This window comes from Podarcis pityusensis (genome assembly GCF_964106645.2).
Source record: "Podarcis pityusensis genome assembly, chromosome: 4".
NCBI lineage: Eukaryota > Metazoa > Chordata > Lepidosauria > Squamata > Lacertidae > Podarcis > Podarcis pityusensis.
Genome location: NC_138027.1, coordinates 44,290,724 through 44,296,723, shown reverse-complemented (window position 1 = coordinate 44,296,723; position 6,000 = coordinate 44,290,724). Strand labels below are relative to the sequence as shown.

Genomic DNA, 6,000 nt, shown 5'->3' with positions numbered 1-6,000 from the left:
GCCCAATTCTATTCAAATGGAATGAAGCAAAGTGGGACATGCTGGCTCATCAACTCCTCCATGAGTTGGAGGGTCAGCTTCCATAGTGGGAAGCCACTTTTTGTGGACTTTTCCCATGCAATTTAGAACTCTGCATTATCAGGATTGGAGAAAGCCAGGTTCCTGACTTGCACAAGTAGAAGCTCTTCCTTGATACAACTCAATATTTTTTTGCTAGCAGAAAAGTATTTATAACCTCTTCTAATTTTATTCCTTATTGTACAACAAAAATAGTATTACAAAACCCCAACCACTTGGCTGGGCTTGACTGACTAACCAGCTAAAATTCACTCAGAAGAAAGACCCTCCCAAGTGAGTTCAGTGGACCTTACTCCCAGGTAAGTGGGTATAGAATTGAAGTTTAAAGGTTGCAGTCCTGATCTCTGGAAATTTTACACAGCCACTGTAGAGTATTATTGTTTTGTGGTTAATTGTGTCTTCATGAAAAAGAACACATGAACTTTGTTCTCAGGCTTATCTTTAAATTAGCTTGGGTTAAGTCAGCAGAGATATAATTAATTTGCTTAAAATCATTAGATATATCAGTTTTATCAACTAGAGTTGCAGTGAACTAGAAAGTTTGAAAATAAACAAGACAGGAGAAAGAGGAATGAAAGAAGATTTCAGATAAGACAGAAGGAGTATGCACATTGGTCCTAAGTAATCTTCTGATTTTTTTTTGTTCCTATGTTTTCTTATGCTCTTGCATTCTAGGGCAAGATTAATTGAGATTAATTAGTGGGATAGAAGCTATTGTGAACTTATTGCATGCTTCTAAAGTTTACATTTGTTTATCGAGCACAATTTTGTTAGCATCAGGTGCTGAAGTTCCAGACATCAGCACCAGCATAGAAATTACTTTATTTAGTTCCCACTTGTAAGTTTCTATAGCAACTGCATCGTATAGCAGGAAGCTAATATTCTAGCATATGACTTGAGCCTCAACTTGAGATTTTATTGCTATAATTTGGACACACACACAGCATCGTACTGCCCCTGGACCTATTTGCAGTCTACCTGCTTAATCTCATTATTAAATGTATCATTTGAAGTGATACAATCTTTGGCTTCAACAGCAAATAATTTGTCTGGGTTTAATGGCATCCCCAGCTCCCTCAGTCCCTTTGAAAGCAGTTCATCAAGACAAGAGTCAGATCGCTGGCCATGGTGCTGATGGGTTCCTCTTGACTTTTCAGATCCTGGTTCACTGCATCAGGGCACCTCAATATGTCTTTAGGAGATGGGAATAATTTGGTAACTTTTACAAACCAAGTAAATGCAGAAGTAAAGCTGCAAGGCACTGGTCAATGATACTAGTCAAGACTAGCTTCTGTCTTCGGCATTTGGCTCATGAAATGAAATGATATGATGAAATGGCCTTGCTAATTGTGCTTTGCCATTGGTCTTGAAATGAAAACACACACCCTAAATCATTGTGCATTAGTGGGACATCTGATTTAGATACTGCACCTAAATGATTCAAATCAGAGCTCAGGGAGCAAATTTCAGCACCATGTGACTGAACTACACAGGTGCCTGAAAGAAATACAGTGGTACCTCCAGTTGTGAACGGGATCCGTTCCGGAGCTCCAGTTGGATCCTGAGGTTTCCACAACTGGAAGGACCACTTCTGCACATGCACATGTGGTGAAACCTGGAAAAATACTTCTGGGTTTGCCACGTTTACATCCTGAAGGATAAGCAACTGGAGGTTTGTGTATCCAGAGGTACCACTGTATTTGGATAGCATCGGATTCAGAATTGAAAGAATGCCTAGAGTAGGGATGCCCCTGAGCCAGGGGCTTCATAAAAAGTCCACCTCAAAGGGAGCTGTGAGCTGCGAGCTATAAAAGATAACAATTATTTTCTTGCTCAGATTATAATCCAAGAGGGGTTTGCCCAGCTGGCAAATCTTTTGCATGGTCTGAGCTAAACCTTTGCCAGGGATCTTTGGGGCTTTGGTGGTCTAAATTGCCTTGGTTTCATATGCCAAAGTCCCCAAGGCCTATTAAAATTAACCCCATACTAGGTAATCAGACTTAGTCCATCTTGAAGGACTCACTCTTGGCTCCTATGGCCAGAATAGTTTTCCCTGGATCAGAAAAATTATAGAAGTTCTCCCAATTTGGGGTGTTTGTCAATCTCTGCATCAGATACAGTAGACAACAATAGATGGGGACTCTCAATCTCGGGGACAGCAAAAGATGGTCCTCTAGGATTCTCTGTATGGCCTTCAGGATTCACACAACCTCTCCAGGCTACAACTTTCCTCCCAGGCTGCATCTCCCATCAGCTCTGCTGTGTGCCTTCCTGGTATGCTTTTGGAATGCATTCTTTACTGTAATAAAGCTTTTTGCTGTGTGTGCATATGTGTAGAAGCTTCTTGATTTTGTGTAACTGGAAAGTAGCCTACTTCATAAAGGTAAGCAGCTACCTCTGGCCATGTCCATTCTTGTCTCTGGTCATGCCCACGACTGGCATGCATCACCTTTCGGACTGTGGCCCTCAAACTGAAAGAGGTTTCCCACACCTGTTGGAGAAGATTGAATATAGCACAGATATTCTCTTGTAGATGTAGGCATGAGTGTCTGAGCTCCTACAATTGATAAAGATTCTATGCACTGTGGATAAGAAAGATATTAATTGCAGTTACTATCAAATGTAACATTTACAGATTCATATCTTGTCTAGCTACTTATCTAGCTTCGTCATCAAACTGTATACCTCTATTCCTCCTATCATGGCTTTATATCTGCATTATAACTGAGGTATATGTGTATGCTACCTGTCAACACACATGGGAGTTGCCTGTCATCCACAGCTACAAAGTCACAGCTTATCTAGCTGTGCTGTAATATAGTCCCTTCTACTTTATAGCACTGTCAGACTTCTAACACATTTCCTTTCCCTTATGAGTTGAAAAGGTAATGATCAATAATACCTTACCACTGTGTTTCTGAGGTATGTTAAGGCTCTTGGCTGAGATATTTTAGAGATGTGCAAGGCTGAGCTTCTGGAAAAGGGTAATGCAATTTTCATGAGATTCTTTTTTTTTCCGCAGTGAAAAACTCTCATCCTTCATGCATCACATTTTGCACTTTTCAGCAGTAGAACATTGTGTCTTTATTTTTGCTATTGCTCACTGAAACACACAGGAGCCTGAGCAAATTATATGGCATTTCTGAATCAGTGGTCATTTAAAAGTTGTCAGGGTATGGACTGAAATATATACCACAAAGAGAGACACAGTCAGGTTCTCCCTCTCCAACTACTCTGACTGCTCAGTTCCAACTCCAACCATCTTGCTCGTCTGCTGTCCAGCCACCTAGCCTGTTGTTTTCTTTAAACATATTTCTGGTTTCAGCAGTAGTCACCCAGTCTGTGGAGAGCTATGTGACAAACAAGAATCTCCATTATTTCAACTGCCCACCCCTTTTCTCTTGTTGATGTTTCCTCAATTGGGGGCATGGGGAGGGCCATAAATCAGTAGTAGAGCATCTGTTTTGCATGTAAAAGATCCCAGGTCCAATCCATGTTATCTCCAAGTAGGGCTGTGAGGTACTGCTTTGAAATTCTGGAGTATCACTTCCAGTCAGTGTAGACAATACTGAAATAGAGGAACCAATGGTCTCACTGAATATAGAGCAGCTCCTTATGTTCCTATAATAGAGGTGGTGGTTGTTTGCAGGATTATATTGGACACAGTTTTCTGGGATTGGGCTGAGCCACCTACACCCATCTGCCTGCCTTTTTATTTACAACTAGCCCAGAGGGTGGCAAGCCTGTCACCTTCCTCCTCCTTAAACCCTTGTACAGGTAATTGAGTTCTACAAGACATCTGGTTGGCTACAAATAGTTAGCTCTGCCTGTAATCACCTCTGCCTCTGTCTCTTATTGGCTCTGACTACTGTTGGGCCCTCTGTCTTCCATCCTACCAGTCCTGATGGGCACTGGGTCTAGCAGCAGCTGGGCTCTCTAATTTATTTGTTTTACTTAAAGTACAAGTAGTCACTTGTACAACAGTCACTTCTTTTCATAAGGACAAACTTTAAGGATATACATATTACAGCATTCAGTCAGCAGCTTCACTTCCTAGCTTCTGTGCTTGAACTGGACGTGTAACTAAGGTCTCCCCAGTTCACTTTTCTTTTGCAACAATAATGTCACATTAGAAGTACAGCATTCACTTATTTTCCCAATGAGAGGGAAATGAAGATAGGATGTTGTTGTATAAGAATAGCAGCAAGTGTGGGCAACCGCTGCCTGTTGATCCCAACTTTGAAAAAACACATCCATTGTTAAATCAATGCTATATGCAATTTTAGACCCATCGTAAGTACTTATAGGGAAATTTTTGCTTTTTTGTGGTATGGATGATTTCCTTTGGAATATATTCAAATTGCTAAATAATTTTTGTCATGGTGGAAACTGAAATCTAATTTTATCAGTCAAAGTGGTTGTGGTATAGAGGAGCTAGACCTGCAATGTTCCAGGGAGAATAATAGCCTGCCTAGGGACAAATTGGATGCTGAGACCCTGCCTTAAATAATAAAATGAGAGATATACCAGGCTTCCTTTTCAAGAAGTTAGGGAATAAGTGGGAAGGGCTTAAACCATTTAAAGCTGATAAGTTTTTTCAGAGGGGAAGCAGAGTGATGAGAATAAGAAGCAAATAGTTCAGTGAAATAATAAAGAAGACATTGGGCTATTGGACTGGTGGTCTGCATCACTTTTCTGCTTGAAGTCCACAGGCTTTAACACAAATTAAAAACCTGTGAGGTTTAGACAGTAACACTGATCATTCTTCCTGGGAAACCTGTTAAATGGAGAACTAGCAGTAGTAGTTCTTGTGTTTCCCATTTTCAAAAGTCACAAAAGGTATGTTCCTAAATACGCTTCCACAGGGCTCTGTTCCACTGAGATCAGTGGGATTTATTTTCATGTACAGTGGTGCCCCGCAAGACGAATGCCTCGCAAGACGGAAAACCCGCTAGACGAAAGGGTTTTCCGTTTTTCAATGCGCTTCGCAGGACGAATTTCCCTATGGGCTTGCTTCGCAAGACGAAAATGTCTTGCGAGTCTTGAGATTTTTTTTCGCTTTCTCCCCCCTTTTTCTAAGCCGCTAAGCCTTTAATAGCCTTTTAGCAGCTAAGCCGCTAAGCCTTTAATAGCCGCTAAACCGCTAATAGCGCTAATCCGCTAAGCCGCTAATAGGGTTGCTTCGCAAGACGAAAAAACCACTAGACGAAGATACTCACGGAACGGATTAATTTCGTCTTGCGAGGCACCACTGTATCAGGGTTGGAGTCAGAAGGGTAGTAGAGATTATGTGGAATAAAAACATAATATACCCAGTCTTTAGCAGTATATCACATTCTCGTAAAGTTTGTATCTCATCATTCTGAATCTTTACATCCCTTTATGTAATCTTGAAGAGCTGTCCTGCATGCGTGATTCCCATCATGTCATATAGACTTCTGTGTGGTGTTTTCTCTGTGTCACCAGTACTATAATGGGTAGCATTACTCTTTAGGTGGTTCTGATGGGTGATGTGAATATTTTACATGCCAGTCATAAACACCTCTAGGAACAATCTGAAACTTCTTCCACGCAGTGTTTCGAAACTGGAAAGCAGGAAAGTTCTGCTGCATGGTGATGTTGGATTGTGTGATGTTGAATTCCCCCACAACTCCACTGGAACATACAGTCATACAACTCCTAAACAGGACACTGAAGTGGCAGAGTCCAAAAACAATTTTTCAGCATGATAATAGTTATTTTTCCCATGTACCCTTGTTCTTACTTTCTTGAGAAATCAGATAAACCAAGGCTAATAATTAGAAATAATCTCCTGTGTGGTTGCTTGCTCTTTCAATATTCCATTGTCTACTGAAATTATACTGGCTACTCATACCCAATCAAACTGGGTGATGTGAGATGAAGAATGACAAAGTTGAATGA

General features: G+C 40.9%; 1 long non-coding RNA gene across 1 annotated transcript in view; it reads left to right on the top strand.

Annotated features, from left to right (window-relative positions):
- Positions 1 to 269: 269 nt before the first annotated feature.
- The window catches only part of LOC308476433, a 59,174-nt gene continuing 53,443 nt past the window's right edge, over positions 270 to 6,000 (top strand). The window contains exon 1 of the long non-coding RNA XR_013985896.1: positions 270 to 377. This is a non-coding gene — a long non-coding RNA (uncharacterized lncRNA). The remainder of the gene's footprint in view (positions 378 to 6,000) is intronic.